General features: G+C 33.8%; 1 long non-coding RNA gene across 1 annotated transcript; it reads left to right on the top strand.

Moving 5' to 3' along the window:
- The first annotated feature begins 1285 nt into the window (after positions 1-1285).
- LOC129529297 (uncharacterized) lies at positions 1286-16658 on the top strand. Its single transcript, XR_008674775.1, has 4 exons — positions 1286-1594; positions 11316-11416; positions 15779-15882; positions 16016-16658. It is a non-coding gene; the product is annotated as an uncharacterized lncRNA (long non-coding RNA).
- Positions 16659-20611: the final 3953 nt, after the last annotated feature.

Below are 20611 nucleotides of genomic sequence, written 5' to 3' on the forward strand. Positions count from 1 at the left end.
CGTGTTATCTGATCCCTATCTCACCATAGTATTTTAGGAGGCAATATCATGTTTTATAGTTTCACAGATCTCCCGACGGAGAATAATTTTGCCCCAGAGTGGATAATAGTGAAAGCCCTAAACATGACTAATTTAGATAAATTAGATTACAAGATTTGGGCCTTCCATGATAATGAGACCTATATCCTAATTTCTGGAACCTGTGAATATGTTATGTGTAAAGTAGGAGACTCTGGGGATATTAAGTTAAGGATCTGGAGATGGAGAGATTATTCTGGATTATTTGGGTAGACCCAACGTAATCATGAAGGTCCTACAAAAGGGAGGCAGGAGTGTAAGAATCAGAAAAGACCATGTGATTGAAGATTGGAACTGAAAGAGAGAGAGAGTGATTAGCAGATATTTGCTGTTGGCTTTGAAGATATAAGATAGGCCACTTCTACAAGTCAAGGATGCAGAAAGTATCTAGAAGCTAGAAAAGGCAAGGAAACAAATTTTTCTGTAAAACCTTTAAAAGGAATGCAGTTCTATTGATCAATTTTAGACTTCTAACCACCAGAACTGCATGATAATGCATTTGTATTGTTTTAAGACGTTAAGTTGTGGCTTCCCCTTCCTAACTCCACCCTTACTACTACAGCCACCTTGTCCCTCTCCCATTCTCCTATCTTAGGGTAGAAGGAATAGAGGAAAAATAAACAGAAACCAGAAATTTTAATGCAATATGAAAAATGTGTTTTATGGAGTTTTCAGAAACTTGAAACAATTCAATAGAGGGGTTTATCAGAGTTCTTAGATTGGGGCCCCATTGGTGTCTTTCCTTCATAGGATAGATGTAAACAGGGTGGACACTGGACCACACAGGCAGTGTATTAAACTGGTGAGTGTCGTTCGGGGGCTCTATGTCCCATTCTGCAATGTAAGGAACCGCCATGTAAGTAGAAGGTTAAGTAATGCTGTCGGGTTTACCAGTCTGGCTAAAAGTCATAGTAGGAGATCCAGGCACAGGTATCCTTTTGGAAAATACTTGAAGAGGAGGCTTTCTCAAAGCAAAAGTCTCCAGGCCAATACAAAGAAATTTGTATTGTTTTAAATCATCAACTTTGTGGTAATATTGTACAATAGCAGTAGGGTGCTAATATATCATCCATACTATTAATCTAGGGTGAAAGCAACATAAAATTACTCTCAGATATAGCTAGATCCAAAAATTCATTTTATGTACTCTTTTTCTAGGAGGATCTTGAAGGACGTGTCTTCCAAACAGAGTATAGTTCCAAAGAAGACATGGTATCCCAGCAACCAAATGTACAACACAGGAGACAGATGAATTTCTCATTCTCATAGGCTACCATTTCTTTTGGCTTATTACAAAACAACAGGATGCTGCAGCTTTATCAAAGTCTACTTATTTGTCCACTAAAAGTTTATGGCTATACGTTTCCAACTAGAACATCTGAACACCGATATATGGAATTCTGACAAAGTTAAAACCAGGAAGAGATCCTATGAAGGCTGACATTGATTTGTACATCCATTTTATAGAACAAGAAAAATAATAAGAACAAGAATAAGAACAGCAACAACATTTGCAGTGAGTCTGCTCTCTATCAATGAGTTAAATTCTTTAACACACACATACACACACACACACAGACAAAATGGGTTTGATATCATTTGGTTATTAATCACATGTATAGATAAGGAAACTAGATTTAGAAAAGTGACATAACATGCCAATGTCATTATATTATTGAAAAAAGAAATTCAATGAGAATTGATGTATTTCTATTTATAATTTAGGGCTATTGTGCCAGCTTCATACTAGAAACCACCTACTCTTATCATACAGGAAAAAAAAAATCCAGTTTTACTTAAAGAATAAGGAAAAGACAGAATTAGCTACAAAAATCAAATATCCCCATATGCCTAGCTGAAATCTCATTAGTGTCACAATCATTTTAAAAATTTAAAATAAGACCACTCACCTGGAGGTAAAGAGCCATAGCATATATTTACTTGCCATGAAAAATGTTTTTCTTATACATAGTGCCTAAGAAGTATGGGATTTTATTTCCTTTTTCACAGCTGGAAAGGCTTAGTAACCAATTCACTTTTTGTAGTGTAATATCATCTGGTTTTAGGCAGTGCCAGAAAAGAAATGAAAAAACAATTGAGCAAAATATATGGCTTTAAATGAATGTAAACCATGTGCATGGGTTTCATATCAAATTCTGAAATGTTTTTTCAGTTTGAATGTGAAACTATCTAATAAGGACAACATTCTAGCTAGAGATCAATTAACTTATTTGTGATATTGCTTTTATTTAAAAGAGTAAGCAAATATGGACTGGGTGTCTATTATGTACTTGTTTCTATGATTCCTTTCATTTATTTTATAATACTAGGACTAATAACAATTCTATAGCATCATTTGAAGCAAGTATCCTGACTTCTGTGGTGGTTGTCTTGAAGGCTTTTTTCCTAATATTTTAAGAGAAAACTGAGTTAGGAAGATGTATTCCATCCAAAATATTTAAGCGAACTGACCTCTATAAGATGATGGATGCCAATAAGCTAATGGATAAATTCATTCTCTTTTCAAAGAGACAAAATCTTTTTAAAAACATTTATTACTATTTTGGTGCAATTAGAGAGGCAAAAGTCTAATTACAAGTAAAACTAAGAAAGAACACCAGAGTGTTACGTGAAATAGGTTGATTATAATAAAGGTGTTCTGGAAAGTTATAAAAGAGCTGCTGCTTTTGCTTCCAAAGCTCTAAAATATTTAATAAATTAGAAAGAAAACACATTAGTTAAGTGTTAATTTCACTCAATTATTTATCCTTAATTTCAATTTCCAGGGGGAAATTATTACTTGGTTTACACAGCAGGATTTTTTTTAACCATACAGAACTTTCAGGAAATTATTTTATAGAAGTAACGTCTCGACTACTAGTGGAAGGTGGCAGGCTGAGGATAGGAATTTACCTCCTTCCCTCCCAATATCCCGTGGAAATGAAGAAAAACTCATTTTAAGGTGTGTGAATCCAAAACATAGTTCTGGAAAGCAAGAAAGAGTGCTATTAATTCATTGCACTAATTTTGAGGACTTTCCGGAGCATAACACTGATATTGGATTAAAGGAGCAACAGAGTAGGAACAGTGTAACCCAAAACAAACGCAAGATCATTGTATTGGAGAGAGTCATCCTTCCCAAATCTACTTTAGAGAAACTAAACTCTAAGTGAACATTCGCAAAGAACAGGGAATGATCCTAGGGACATTTAAAGGCAGAACCTATAGAAGGTTCTATAAAGTCTATAGAAGAATTTAGCCTAATGTAACTCCCAGTCCTGATCACCAGCTATACAGATGAGTGAGATATTCTTTTGTCAACTGCTTTATTGACCTCTTCCCATATACCCAAGCTTTATATTAGAGTTCCACAGGGCTAGGTAATGTGCTGCTTATTATTCTCTATCATCTCTCCAACTTGATTAAAACTTTCTGTATTGCTTAAATATCATCTATCTCTTGAAGACTTCCATTTTTCAAGTTTCCAACTCATAGCTAGATTTGAAGTCTGATTGCCTACTGACATGCCTACTTTGATGTTTCAGGGCTTCTGTAGTGACCACTCATTGGTCAGGGTTCATTCACCCATTTTGTAGCAACAATTCGTCAATCACCCTTTAGAGAATCAGTAGTTTTCCAATCTTCCCATGTTGTTCAAATTAGGTTGATTTCTTTTCTGCTCCAAGCATCAACCTATATTCCAGATTTAGTCAATCACATGAATCAGTTCTGATCAATGAGAGACAAATAAGTGGTTTTTGCAAAAGATATTAGAAAAAAAGAAAACATTACTGGGGTGGACAAGGTGAAAATAATATAAGCATGGATTTTAAAGGGCACATGCATGCACACACACATACGAGGACACATATACAGACACAGGGCCCAGTGTAGAGGGACAAAGACAAAATTGTTACAAAACAATGAACCTCATCTTCTAATGTCTTCCTCACATTATCACATTTTTGTCACCTTTGAGATGTTGCCATGTAGTTGGATTTCTCTTTACCAGGAATGCTCTGTGATCTTGGTCTTTGCCTAGCTGTTTCCTTCTCAAACTTCAGGTCTCAGTTTAAATACTAACTCAAGAGAGATTTTGCTCAACTATCACTCAAAATGGCACCATCAATATTCTCTATAAAGGCTAGAAGATGTGGCTGCTATATCACTGTGTAGTGGTTTCATTCATTTGTTTATTTTTATTATCTGTCTTTTCCCTTTAAATTCAAGCTCCGAGTCAGTAGGCACCAAGTCTGTGCTGTTCCCTCTTATAGTCCTAGAAGCTAGATTAGTGACTGGCACCTACAGTACTCACTAAATTTTTTTTTTTTTTTTTTTGAGATGGAGTTTTGCTGTTGTTGCCCAGGCTGGAGTGCAATGGCACCACCTCGGCTCAGGTGTCAGCCTCCTGAGTAGCTGATTCTCCTGTGTCAGCCTCCCAAGTAGCTGGGATTACAAGCATGTGCCACCATGCCTTGGCTAATTTTGTATCTTTAGTAGAGATGGGGTTTCTCCATGTTGGTCAGACTGGTCTCAAACTCCTGACCTCAGGTGATCGGTCCACCTCGGCCTCCCAAAGTGCTGGGATGGGATTACAGGCACGAGTCATCGTGCCTGGCCTCACTAAATATTTTTTAATGAATGAATGAATTAATTAATGAATAAAAACAAAAATTGTATAACTACCAAAACTTCAGAAGTTGAAGAAAGTGTCCTGAAATTATACGTACACTAAATTCCTCATCTTATATAAAAAGGACTTAATAAATATTGCATAAAATTGGTAAATTTAAAAAGGAAGGTATAATTATATCAATGTTAGGATAGCAAATAGCAGAATAGTTTATACAGAAACTTATCAGGCTTCCTTTCAAATGCAGAACTTGATTAATCATAGTGTTAGTCTGCATAGTTTGGTATATTTTTAATATGTGTGACTAAAGGTGAAGGTAAAGGAAGGAGGCTTTTAAAATTAATTAGATATGCCTCTGCTTTATTTATTGACTTTTTCACATGTATTTACTTTTTTCACATGTATTTACTACTCTAAATTACAACAATCTTCATATCAATTTAGTTTAATTCATAGAATAAATTCAACTCAGCACTAAAATCTGAAGTATTCCCTATACTATAAACTGATAAGCTTGTTTGTTTTATAACATAAATGAAAATTACTTAAAATGTCTTACTAAAATTTTAATAAAAATTCATAGAAGTTGGATAATAAATCAGTATAAAGTTCAGCCATGTATTTTATGTCACTGTTTTCAAGACACTAGCATATCTAAGGATGATCAATACTTTGGTCCTGCTCTAAGGAAGAAGAAAAACAGAAAAAAGCTGACATTCATTTAGAAGGTACCTGTATGTGGCCCTCTGCTATGTCCTTGTCCTTCACAAATTCACACAACAACCCTGAGAGAAGATTTTGTAGTGAAAGGGACATTCAGATATTGGGAAACTACTCTAAGTTTCTACAGTTAAACACGTAACAAAACTAGGTTTCACTTTTTTTTTCTGGCCTATTCTATTTCCCTATAACATATTGTTTTTATTACAAAAACATGAACATTTTGAAAATTTGTATTTAAAAGCGTAAGATACTTACTTTAAGGTTTATTTTCATTTTATGCTATTTCTATTTGTCATTTAAATATGTGATGTTTCTTTATACCTATGTTGCCCTAACATAAAGTATATTTTGGAGAAAATACGTTATATATTTATGGAGGTAGGCAGGTATGTATGTGTTTATCCAATTTATTTGGAGTGAAGTTGAACACATTCCATAGTATTTTTTTTCAGTGAAAAATGTAGGACTATCTTCAATGGTAAAAAGTGAAGAAAAACATTAGTGGTTTTTGAAACACAATGTTTCAACAAACATGTAAATGAAATGTACTTCGGGCAATGAGATTTCTTGATTGTGTGATATAGACAGATATTTGTGAAGATGGATTTGGCTTTGGTAAAGGGAAATTAATTTATAATATTTAAAATAGAGTTATTACAACTGATTATTACAAAATAATTTGACTTTTTACTTATGCCAACACTCAGATTCTGAAGAAAGCTCAGCAACATTGTGCAATATCAATTCTTTCCTACTCTGTGCATAAATAACATTTTTTCCATGTGCAGGAAATTTGCAAATTTCCAAATGGAGGAATTGAATATACTCATACTCCACTAACTAAAAACAGTTATATGTTTTTCATGAGCCCTATAGCAATTCTTATATTGGAAGATGCATATTGACCACTGATGGTTTGGCTCTGTGTCCCTACCCAAATCTCATCTTGAATTGTAATCACCATGCGTTGAGGGAGGGACATGTAATCCCCATGTGTGGAGGGAGGGTGTTGATTAAATCACCGGGGCAGTTTCCCCCATGCTGCTCTCATGATAGTGCGTGAGGTCTCAGGAGATCTGATGGTTTTATCAGTTTCTTGCATTTCTCCTGCTTACAATTCTATCTCCTGCTGCCATATGAAGGAGGTCCTTGCTTCCCTTTGCCTTCTGCCATAATTGTGAGTTTCCTGCAGCCTCCCCAGCTATGTGGAGCTGTGAGTCAATTAAACTTCCCTCCTTTATAAATTACCTAGTCTCTGGTGTGAGAATGAACTAATACAACCACATAATCAAAAAGTCAAATCTGAAGGTCATGTTGAAAGAGATGCCACGGATTGTTTACCAAAAGCAAAAGAAAGGTAAAAATTAATCTGTCTGCTTCATATATTTGTCCCCTAAGAGTGATATGGCTTTGAGATTTCCTCAATGAAAACATCCATGTCATACTAATAAGGAAAAGTTATGTCTGAGTAAATTTAAATTATTATGTTTATTTAAATATTCAGATAACATTACTTTATATCACTAGTTAATATCATTCAAAGTTTATTGATATTTAATTTCATATGGGATTGTCTTCAATAATTTGGAAAACTCTTCCAAATTTGACAATCTTCAAGTCTAAAGTTAGAGGTAAAGCAAATATGTGTGTAACTATGTAAAAATTCTTTGAAAGCTAGTGTGTGTGTGTGTGCGTGTATATTTGAATCATGAGGTTCTTTGACATTTATCTTTTACAAAAAAATTTGTATTATTTAGTTTTTAGTTCAGATTCTGGGATTTAAGACTTCAAAATACTTACATTGAGCATGCTAGGTAATTATCCTTTATGTTAGAGATATGGGTTGGAAGTCAGAAAAAAAAAACAGGGAGAGTAGAGGACAACATGTTCATTCAGCTCATGTTCTCTCTTTATAAATAAGCAATTGAATACTAAGTACCTTACAAAATACTTCTATTGTTTGCATCCTGTTTTAGACTGTTCTCACCCTGCTATTAAAAACATACCCAAGACTTGGTAATTTATAAAGGAAAGAGGTTTAATTGACTCATAGTTCCACATGGCTGGGGAGACCTCACAATCATGGTGGAAGGCGAATGAAGAGCAAAGTCATGTCTTACACAGCCGCAGGCAAGAGAGCTTGCGCAGGTGAACTCCCATGTATAAAACCATCAGATCTTGTGAGACTTATTCACTATCAGGAGAACAGTATGGGGGAGACTCCCCCATGATTCAATTATCTCCACCTGGCCCCACCCTTGACATGTGGAGATTATTACCTTTCAATGTGAGATTTGGATGGGGACACAGAGCCAAACCATATTAGGTGTTCAAAGTAAATAAGCCCTGAGAAACTCAAATAAAACCATTGATTAACATTAAGTACTTGTTATTGAAACAAAACACACAGCTATCCTTTTATAATTAAGTAAATATTTAATGTCTGTGTTTATGTAGAAATATACACTATATTGTAAATTTATGTGCAGGATTTTTTTTAAATTCTTCAATTAATTTTATGCCTGAAATTTCAAATCATAGTTTTAAAGCTGAAATAGGTAAATAGGTGCTGAAATTCATTATGTTGATTTATGCTGAGTACATGTCCCAGTTACCAACTATTGCATGACAAATAAAAGCAAACTTAGTGCTGTAAAGAATGACTACTTTATCGTGTACCCAGATTCTGTAGGTCAAGAATTCAGTGTGCCAGCAGGAATGGCTTGTTTCTGATTCATGGTATCTGGAGACTTAACAGGCAAGATTTCAACTGCTAGGAGTAACTGCAACCTAGAATCATCTGGATACTTTTTCATATACATGTCTGACAAAACCAGATTGGGAGGATTCAAAGACCAGGCTCAGGTGGAGCTGTCAACTGAGGATCTACCCTGGCTCCTGTCACAATTCCATGTGATGTGAACCTCGCTGAAGCATGTCACATTACAATAGTTGGTCTTTCTGTATGGAAGCTTAAGGCTCTACTGTGATCAGAATGTTTGTACCCCCTCATAATTCATATGCTGAAATTCTCACCTTCAGGGTGATGGTTAGGATGTGGGCCTTTGGGAAATTGATTAGGTCATGAAAGAGGAGTCCTCATAAATGGGATTTGTGCCTCTTTTCCCCTTCCCCCATGTAAGGATATAGCAACAGGGCGCCATCTATGAACAAAGAAACAGGGCCTCAACAGACAAAATCTGTTGGCATCTTGATTTTGGACTTTCCAGCCTCTATAATCATGAGGAATACATTTCTGTTGTTTATAAGCTGCCCAGTTTATGTTATTTTGTTATAGAAGCCTGAATGGACTAAGACAGGCTTCTGAATGAAGTGTTTCAATGAATACAGCAGAAGTTTCATGGCATTTTACGACATAGCTTAGGAAGTCAAATAGTATCTTCTGCTATATTTTATTGGTTATGACAGTCAATTCAAAGCAGAAGGATACATCCCTATGTCTTGCTGGAAGATTATCAAAGAATTTGTGGCCATGTTTTAAAATCACTAGAGTCGGCCTTCTGTTCACAAATGATTTGCATTTCCTCCACATGCAAATTCACTTCTTTCCGAAACCCTCCCTCCTAAAGTCTCATTTCATTCCAGTATCATCAGGTTCAGACTCAAGGTTCAAAATCTCAATCTCAATCAAGTCCAGGTGTCCATAATACTTCCCAGGTATAATTGCTCTTGATGCACAAAAAAAAATGAAGTATCTTCCTCTCCTCACACCCAGTGTACAATGGTGAGAGAATCAAGGACAATGTAAAAGAAAAGACCTATCAAAATAATTGCATTTAATGTAAAGTTATTCAGTTATTTCTGCTATATGCAAATTCCAATGATTATATTTTAATTTTGAAATGTAATTTTAAGTATTTCATACTTACAAATATCTACTCATCATCAGCATTCGCACATTATCAATAAGATGTCATTATTTCAAAGTGGCAAAGGAAGATATTTTAAAACTGTATTCAATTTCCCAGAAACAAGAAGATGAAGACAAAAGCTAGATGATCAAACAGTTTTAAAAATATTGCCAATAGCTTAACAATATAAGACATGTGTGGAAGGGAAAACTTGCTGAAGCTTGAATTGTGTCTTCTGGGAAATAAAAGGGGCAATGACTAATTGCCACAGGATATTGGCAATTGCAGATGCTAGGTTGTTTCACAAAAATAGGAAAAAAATAAAACTACCAATCTCAGATACTTTACTTCACAAACTAAGAGCCAATTCCTTTGATCTTAAATATGATAATAATCACAATGTATCCCAAGGTAAAGAAAATAATACTATGCAGTGATCATGGAAGGATAAAAATATTAGTAGGTATATGCTACAACACAAAGCCTTTGGTAGAAAACATTCTAATCTGGAAATCAATGACACGATGGCAAAATATTGCAATTCTGAGCAGGAAATAAAGAAATGCTCTTTATTGTTCTTTAATTCCAGAAATAATAACAATAGAAATAGGGTGATTATGTGGATTAAGTCAATCAAGATTTTTTTCTAGTCAGATTGTATAAGTACTTGAACTATACAGAAATTAAAATACAAGGAAGACAAAACTTCATGGCCTGGAGCCTGTGAGAATTCTCTATTGACTCAAGTCCGGTGTTTGAATTAAACAAATCCCATCTGTTCCAGTTCTACTATCTTGAAGTCAATAAATTTTTATTCTAAAATTTAAAGTTACAATATCAGACTCCATTTGATAATACCAGTATGTTTAAACTCTGGCCCATTTCCAACATTTTACATTACTCCATTGCTGTACTTACAACATCTGACTTGAGTACAACTATCTGATTTGGCTTGGTGTATATTTCACTGGTGTACTCACCTGCTCCCTTGATGATTCTAATAACACGGTCTCCAAAGAATGGACAGAAATTCCTGGAGAAAACAGTGTGCTCCTAAAAATTAAGTAGAATTTTCTTCCGGGGATTGCCCTGGCAAAAGGAGGTTAGAGAGGGGATTCCCTGACAGTGTACTGGAATTTCCACTGCATTTCCTCAGAAGTGCAGGGAAACCAGAAACTTCTAACAGTCATTCAAGAGTAGAGATAATTAAGGGGAATATAATAATTTACCAATTTTAAAAAGAGACATATTATATGGTTCATAGGACCTAGTAGTAATCAAGTTAAAAAAATCAGTACATAAATAACTTGAATATATCTACTTATATGTTATCTATCTATCTATCTATCTATCTATCTATCTATCTATCTATCTATCTATGTAAACTTTATAATACCAGAGAAGAGAAACTGATTTGTTTTTTATTAGTCTGTTTTCCCCCTGGAAACATTAATGGCATTGGAATGTACTCTGGTTTAGGCAACTAAGATGTTTCTGAAAAGGAATTGCTTAAATGAAATTACAGTAAATTATTTATTAAAGAGAAATTTAAAACAAGTCATATTCTATAAGTAAATAATTCAGGTCTCATGTGATGGTTTTAAATCAATATTTGGTTTTGTGTCTTAGGTTTTCTGGTAGTAAAACAATTTGATTAGGTAGACGATAGACAGGTAGTTATCATTAAACAGCACAGTATTTCAAATAAAGTTCCCCACAGTGAATATTAGCAGATTTTACCATATTATAAATTTTTCCAACATAATTATATGAACATTAAAACTAAAGATTATAAAGTGACAAGTATTGTAGTTCATGAAATTCTTTCCAGAACATGCCTGACTAGACAATAAGCACACACACTAAATATTCACTGTTGTAACTTAAGATGATAGCTTGTACACAAAAACATTGAAGAGTTTTAAGACAATTTTGAAAATACCTAAATAAGCAATATTTACATATTATGGCTCAGGGAACAGATATTAACAAAAATTATCCTCTCTCAGGCCACTGTCTAGACCACAGGAAACCTGGTCAACAACATATGGGATGTCACCAGATTCAGACTCAGAAGTTTCCATAATGCCGTGGCCAACAGCTAGACACAGTGAGTCATGGCTGCCCCAGTAACCAAACTCTCATCACACACAGGCTGTTTAGACAGTGATGGAACTAACATGAAATAAAATCAGACCAAATAACATCTTAAGGTTCTAAAGAAATATTTTAGATTCAGCAGATCTTCTAAATTGAGCAGTATCCAGAAAGTTTTGCCAGAGCAAGAGAAGTATAATAAACTAGAAACAAGTTACTTTCCGCAACTCAGGTTGCTTTGAAAAAGAAATTATTAGAAGAAAAGGATTTAATCTAGACAGTTACAGGTAGTCACATCCATGTCAATATTTATATCTCTGTCTATATAGTAAGCTTGGTATCTGTGTACATCAGCAAATAATAGTACCTACCTCAAATGAAATTAAATAAAAAATAAATGAGATACCACAATTGAAGTTGATTAGCATGTTAGTTGTGTAAACAGTCACATGTGAGCACAAGTGTGCACACACTACGTTTATTGGGTCCTTATATTTCTTGGAAAAAAATTACATTTATATTTACCAGAGGAGCAGAGTTATAAAACATAGCAATATGCTATTCCACATACAACAATAAGCATGTCTTGGAAGGCAAGCTAGATCAAAAATTGACGTATAAGATGGAGTTTAGAAATCAACTGTAACTATATGTCTGGAAAATTCATGCACTTTAGGGAAATCTAGCTCCTGCCAGCTTTATTTGTATGCTGTGATTTATCTTAAAGTAACGTCATGCCTCATGCCAGTGACTGATTCAACACATAACATTCTACAAGTCACAGGAGTCCATTCCAGAAGGAAAGATATGTGACTCACTCACTATCATGAGAACAGCAAGAGGGAATAATCACCATAATCAGCACCTCCCACCAGACCCCTCCTCCAATTCCACATGGAGGAAGAATTTGGGCAGGGACATAAATCCAAACCATATCAACCTTGCTTTTACATAACCTACCTTTGTCACCCAGATTTTCAGTAAAACTTTCCCTCATTCATCACCAATGTGTTCAAGGCACTTCAGGGAGAAAAGTATTTCAATATATTATTTAGAAAGGGAAGAATAAGTTCAAAATACATGAACCTGATATGGATACTGGTCAGGAGAAAACAAACCCACTGGACAAACTTGGAAAGACAGGGGAGGTTTTTTGCACATGAGTGGGGACAATGTTTCATGACTCGGATGAGTTGTTGAGTTGGATGATGTTTCACGAGTTGGATGAGTAGGGAATAAACATAGCAGATCTAAGGAAACGGGAACACACTGCACATACAGTGTATGTGTAATTATGCACATACAGCAGCTGTAAAATGTAGTCTATCCAGCGGGAAATAAGATTCTTTAAATGTAAATATTCTCTAAAAGGCATGTTACTTACCTGAAGTTTTTCTGATTTGAACATGTATGTTCTTAGTTGCAAGTATTGGTTGAGTCACATAGTTCATGTATATGTGTATATAAGGGGTTTGAAATGGGGATATAATAAACATAAGAAATGTATATAAATACTCTTCCCTATATGATAAAACTAAACATATTCCAATATACAATTCTTATGTACATCTAATATGGAAACAGTACAACAAAGATAATATAATACAGTCCACTCACTACTCACCAAAGAGATGGTGAGAATCCTAATCTAGAGGAACCAATAGAAAAATAATAGTGCGTTATGCTCATCTTCTCTTTTTGGTATTATGTCCTCTGCTAATTCTTAAACTTTATAGCACTATCATTACATGTAATCTGCACATTTTATAGTTTTTACTATAACTATAACTTATAGTTTGACTTTAGAGTTGAAAGGCACATAAATCATTTTAAGTAGAGTATTTACACAGATTTTATTTCTATCTACTATGAAGTGCAAAATGCCAATAGCATACTTTCCTGACTAACCGGGGGTAGCTTTTCTTTTATTCTTTGTCCCTGGAAATCACTCAGACACTGGTGTTCCATGAAGTACCTAGTTAGGGAGTGTACGTAGTTAGGGACTGTTCTCACGCTGCTAATAAAGATATAATTGAGAATGGGAAATTTATAAAGAAAAAGAGGTTTAATGGACTCACAGTTTCACACGGCTGAGGTGGCCTCAATCATGGCGGAAAATGAAGGAGGAGCAAAGGCACATCTTACATGGTGGCAGCAAAGAGAGCATGTGTAAGGGAATTTCCCTTTCTAAAATCATCAGATCTCATGAGACTTAATCACTATCACAAGAACAGCATGGGAAAAACCTCCCCATGATTCAGTTACCTCCTACTGGGTCCCTCCTACAACAGGTACCATCTTCAGTTAAAATACCTACATTAACCAGCCACATTCCCTCTGAACAAGGGCTTAAACTTAGAAAAATATGATGACAAGTAGGACTGCACTGCAAGCAAGAAAAATAAAATATGATTTCTAACTTTTCCATTCCTTCGTGTTGGAAATAAAAAAACAATAAATCATTGTTATTGATGCCAGATTTTGTGTAAAGAGTTAATGTTTATGTGAATCAAAATAGATTTATAAACCTTTCAACACTGCAGCTTGGCCTTAGAACCTTTCCTGAGATACCTCCTTTTTGTTGTGAAAGCAGATGGCACACATATATGCAAATTAAAAATAGACTTTGGTTATAAAACAAAAAAAATAAGATTCAACAAGCTCAACTTAAATTATTAGCTCAGCACAGGTGAGTCCAACTGTAGCTATCATTAAATTCAGACCGGCCCACCATTGTAAGAAAGACAGTAATAGTTATGCAGTATCTGCAAGGCATTTTGAATCCATTACATAAAAATATGTGCTTGGAATACTATGCTATAGTAAGCATTATAAGACTATGCCCACTTTTACCCTGAGGAGTGTAATTAAGTGCAATGCTCAAATGAATGGTTTGCAGTGACATGTATTATCCTCCTAAGCTGGCTCAAAAGAAGCTCTGAGTCTGTGCTATAGCATTCACTTCTACCTATCTTTAACATGTATTATGTTCCCTTAAGCCTCTGGGAACGATTCAATGAAAATGTGTTGCTTGCCTCAGTTCACATTATCTTATGGCAGCCACAAACCTTAGACTATTTTTACGCAGATTCTCAGTTTTCCTAGTTGAAATATAAGACTATTAAAATGAGAAGAAACTAATTGAATACTGCAGATCATTTTATGTAACTGTTTGAAGCTGCCTCAATTTGACTTCTGCACAGTTACTACTTTAAGGAGTAAGCTGAGAACATGAAATTGCATGTCTTCAAACAGTCTAATGACATCTATAATTCCATAATAGTTTGGCCAAAATCACTGCCGGATGTATAGCACAAAATTAATCTCATACAATGAGGGTATGTTGACATTTTCAGGTCGACCTGGGCTAATGAACTTCTTGCATTATTTGATGTGGAGTTTCCAACTGAATACGATAAATTTGGGGATGAAAATTGTTACTGAAACATCAAAGATATTCCTTTATAAAAGCGAACTCATATCAGACCTACTCAGAAACCCAGTTAATTTATAAGAATGTATAAATCCTACATAGGTGTTAAATGGAGACTAGGAAGGGTGGAGTGAGAAGAGAGTGAATGATAAGAAATTACCTAAGGGGTACAATGTATGTTATTCAGGTAATGGATGCATTAAAGCCCTGATTTTACCACTATGCAGTAATCCATAAATTAAAATTATACTTGTACCTCATAAATTTATACAAAAAACAATGTTATAGGCCGCAAGCAACATCAGTGAAATAAATAACAATTTTAAATCCCAAGTTTTTTCAGCATTTCAACTAATATTTATGGAGTTTGCAAATATTGTAATATATTTGTTTAAAAGTTTAGATTAATGTATATAAAAATATATCTTCTATGATAACATTTACTCTCTGAAGAGTATGAGTTTAGGAAAGTAAAATATGGATAAGAACAATCATGTGATAAAAATCTGGACTATTAAAAAAATAAGAAAAAATTACAGTACCAAATCTATTTTTCTGGTACAAATAACTTGATTATAATTTACTTCCAACACAGTAAAATAGTAATATAAGGGAAAGATGCTTTACTTTTGAAGTTCAGACATCTTTATTTAAAGTTCATTAAAATTTCTCATATGCTTCCAGAATGTATTATATTTACAAGTAACGTTGTGCCCAAACATCTAGTTAAATATTGCTACTGTTTCACTATTTTTTTCCTTGGGTTTTATTAAAATGACTGTCTTTATCGTTTTTCATAAATATGTGTAATCCTTTCCTGCTAGAGCATTATAATGTTCATGCAGTTGAACTCAAATGGCAAGCTAGCTTTACACAATAAAGTGTGAATGGAAATGACAAGCTCGCCTTATTCCTGTGAATTGACACCTGCCATTGTTCCAGAAAGAGTACTCTATCTGTGTTCTTGAGTGGAGATGATGAAGATCAGAACTATACCTGAGTTGTGATGAACGTGGAAAGTGATTTGGAGAGTTGCACTTTTCTTGGTATGAGCCAGTTACTTGGACATCATGGGCAAATGATTTCTCTGTTCATTTTCTGTCATTTCCAACCCCAGCTGCTGTTTTCCAGATATTTCTCAAATTTTCTTGTCCTGCTGATGTTATATTTTTTTTCCAGAAACCTGAGCCTGAGAATTTGCTTATGGATTGTCTGTAATGCCAGGAAATGGAATAGAGGACTGGGAAGAGTGAGAGAAGGAAGAGAAGCCAGGAGGAGAGTATGTTACGAGCTGTGAATAATTGGGACTTGATTCCACTGAGCACCTTTGAAGTATCTGAGAATCTGACTGCAGAATTGTGAACCTGAAAATCACAGAAAAGAGAATATTTATCTATTGAACCTTCTCTTCATCTTGCATTGGTCAAGAGTTGTCCTACGGGATATTAAGACACTTGCACTTTCAAGTTTGCAGAAGTATGGGAACGAAAGCATCCAAAAAGCCCTGAGGCAGGAAGCAAGCTGAGACAAGGTGTTGGTGATGATGGTACACCTGGATGAAGCTAACTTTAGCAGCAATAGTTGCTGAATGAATTTTTCATTTAATCTAAGTTGCCACATTCATCAGCATAAAATTGTTAATGATATTCTTTTAGAACTTGGAGGGTGGTAGGAGAGAGATGAGCAGAAAAAAATAACTATTGGATATGAGCCTTAATACCTGGGTTTTGACATAATCTGTACAACAAAGCTCCATGAAACAAGTTTACCTATATAACAACCTTCACATGCACCCCCAAATCTAAAATAAAAGTTGAAGCAACAAAACAAACTAAGAATTTCTATTTCTTCTCTTGCACGCCTGATATTGGCAATGTGTCTTCTCATCATATTTTTCTTGATCCAAGTTTGCAAGAGATAGTTTTGTCAACCTTTTCATATAATTCACTTTTTACTTTGTTAATTTCTTAAATTATATCTCCATTTTCTTTTTTATTTATGCATTCTTTTAGTATTCTTTCCTATGCCTTTTGGTTTGATTTCTTCTGTTTTCCTAAGCTGTGAATCAGGAAGATTCAATTATTTGTTTTCAGCAATTCTACTTCTATAGTATTATAAGAGTGATTATATATAAAATAAGTTGATGTATAAAATAATATTTAATATTTAAATAATGTATACATACAAAAGAATTATAGAGCTATTAATTCCATCTAAATGCTTTATTAGCTGTATCTCACAAATTTTATCTCATGTTTCTATTAATATTCATTTTCAATTCCCCTCATGATTTCTTTTTTGATAAATGTGTTAATTAAAAGGGTGTTGTTTAATGTTCAAATATGTGAGACTTTTCTGATTGTATTGTTTTATTTATTTTCGATTCAATCCCATCATGTTTAAATATTATTAGTATCAGTAAAATACTCTGTATAATTTCAATGTCTTAAAATTTATTGAACCTTTATGTGTCTTTATAGAGTCTACCCTGGTAAATCCGTTACTTGCACCTTGGAATAATATATACTCTGCCCTTGTTGACTGAGGTACTGTATAAACATCAATGAAATCAAAATAGTTGATGATATTTAATGTATCATTTAGACCTTTAAAATGTTGGTGATTTTTCTTTAGTTGTTTTATCCATTGTTGAGAAAGAGGTACTAATGTCTTCAATTATAATTATCAAACTATCTCTACTTTTAATTCTGTCCATTTTTCCTTCATGCCACTGAAAGCTCTGATATATTGAATTCATAGATGTTCATGGTGCTATGCCTTCCTGATGAGTAAACTGATATCATTGTGAAATTTCCCTTTTTACTTTTGGTAATAACTAATTTCTTGAAATGTTTGTTTAAAATGTAACCACTCTGATATTCTTACGCTTAAAGCTTGCATTAAAAATATTTATCTATTCATTTACTTTCAACCTACATTTTTCTTTAAAATAAAACATACTATTTTTAGATAGCATAAAACTTGGTGTTGTTTTTCAATTCGTTCTGAAAACACGAATTTTACTTGGATTAATTCATTAACAATTAATGTAACTACTGATATGGTTATGTTGTGGGTGGTTTCCTATGTTTTCTGCTTTGTTCTCTGTCTTAACTTGGTTCTTTTTTCTTTTTTCTTTTCTTTCTTCTTCTTCTTCTTTTTTTTTTTTTTTGTTGGAGTTTTGCTCTGTCTCCTAGGCTGGAGTGCAATGGCAAGATCTCGGCTCACAGCAACCTTCACATCCCGGTTTCAAGTGATTCTCCTTCCTCAGCCTCCCGAGTAGCTGGGATTACAGGCACAAGCCACCATGTCCGGCTAATTTTTTGTATCTTTAGTACAGACGGGGTTTCACCATGTTGGCCAGGCTGGTCTCAAATTCCTGACCTCGTGATCCGCCCGCCTTGGCCTCCCAAGGTGCTGGGATTACAGGTGTGAGCCACCACGCCTGGCCAGAAAATCATCCTTTTCATCTACCCGGATAGTTACCGATTCAGATGTTTTTTTCCTCTATTTTGAGAATACATCTTTTCTGTGCTATCATTTTCTTTCAGCCTACAGAAATTCCCTTAACATTTCTTGTAGTGTGAATATGTTGGTGATAATGTACCCTTAATTCTTTTATCTGACAATATTTATATTTCACCTTCATTATTGAAAGATGTTTTGCTGAGTATAGAATTCTGGGTTGATAATTTGTGTGTGTGTATATATATACATATATATATGTAGCTTGTATATATATACATATTATATATATTAGAAGATAAAAATGTCTTACAGCATTGAAAAGCTATATGTATATATAGTTCAAAATGTATTTGAAATTATGTATATGTGTATATATATATATAGCTTTTCAACACTGTAAGACGTTGTTTCTGTCTTCTGTTCGTAATGTTCTGGAGTAATGCATAAAAACATACATACACATCCTTGTGTATGCAATATCTGATTATGCAGAATTCTGAGAAGTTCAAATATATATACCTTTTCTACACTGTAATACATTGTTTCTATCTTCTCTTCACAAATTCCAGTAAGAAATTAGCTATTAATTGGAATCTTGTCTCCTATATGTAACATGTTGATTTTATCTTGTCGCTTTCAGGATATATACTTTATCTTTGGCTTTCAAATATTTGACAGCAATGCACCTAACTTCGAGCTTATTTTCTTTTTTTTCTACTTGATATCCATCAAGCATATTATATCTGCAAATGTATATCTATCATCAAACTTGGAAGATATAAAAGTTTCTTAAATAATTTTTTCTCAATTTTCTTTTTTCTACTGTTATAATTACACATTTGTTGCACTGTTTGAGATCAAGATAATCAAACAAGCCCCTAAGTCTCTGTTCATCTTTTTAAATTTTTTTCTTACTGTTTTACATCTTATATAATTGTAGTTGATTTATCTTACTTTCCTCTGTCATGCTTATTCAGTTATCAATTCCAACCTAGGAAAATTCCTTTACTTTAGAAATTTTATTTTCAGTTCTAGAATAACTAATTAATTCCTTTTTATTGTTTATTTTTCCCCATTTGGCATATTGTGCCACAGAACCAATTTCCAGGATGAAGCAGAAAACCAGAAATATATACAAAAGGAAATTTGAGAGAAAAAACAAAATGCATTTTTACAAAGGTGGTTATGTAATATTCATGGATATTGTTGCCATATATTTGGCTATCATAACTTAGGGCAACTTGAATGTATTAGTAAAATATTATGGAAATGCTATGGTACTTTTGTTACTAGGTAACATAGTTCACTAACATAAGTATTGTTAGTTCTTGGAAAGTGGCCATGTTATGAGTGTATGCTCAATTATCTAATTCGTAAAGAATCTTAATTAAAAAGGAACTTAGGGGAGTGTTCCATAGATATTTTTAATGCCATCATGGGACTACTGAACTAATTTTACTGCTATCATAGTATTACGGAAAGGTACAGAATTATAACTAGAAAAGGTAGAGAAGTGTTTGTGTAAGTACTTAAGTGATGTTCACATAATGAAACCTCACATACATATTAGACATTAGCAACAGATAAAGTATAGCAATATTTCATGTGCTTCTTAGAAAAGAGTGATAGTTAAGATTAGATTGATATATACTTATTGTTAAATTGAAGGATTTTAACTATCGAAATACCTTAATAATAAAAATAATATTGTGATTTGATTGTGTAAAAACATTTTTGGTCTTACGTTAGATAAACTGGTAATGTTCTGGAATAATGCATGAAAACATACATACACATCCTTGTGTCTATACAGAACAGTGAGTACAAACAGCATTTTACCTGATAAGTGATCTCATTTTCCTCAATCTAGAAGTAAGCCACAACACTTCTGTGTAGCCTTCGTAGAATTGTCATAGGTTAAAGCTGCTGCACATTGATCACAGAAGGATATCTCAGATATGTATGCAGTATCTGATTATGCAGAATTCTGAGAGGTTCAAAGTATATTTGAAATACAGTATTTAGAAGGAATGGGATTCTAAAGTGAACTTGTCCACGATTTCAGTTAAGACAGCAAAAATAACATAGTATAACCATACGTACAATAACACAATCATAGCTCAAAAACAAAAATGAGAGCCATAAAGATGAAAAGACAAAATCATTGTAGACAGGAAAGGGTATTCTGTCAATCTAGTTCCCAATTCTTCTCCTTTTCTTTTCTTTTTAAAAAAATATTAAATTGACTAATAAAACATATACATTTATTATGTACAACATGTTGTTTTGAAATATATATATATATAT

Source organism: Gorilla gorilla, chromosome 22, assembly GCF_029281585.2.
Source record: "Gorilla gorilla gorilla isolate KB3781 chromosome 22, NHGRI_mGorGor1-v2.1_pri, whole genome shotgun sequence".
NCBI lineage: Eukaryota > Metazoa > Chordata > Mammalia > Primates > Hominidae > Gorilla > Gorilla gorilla.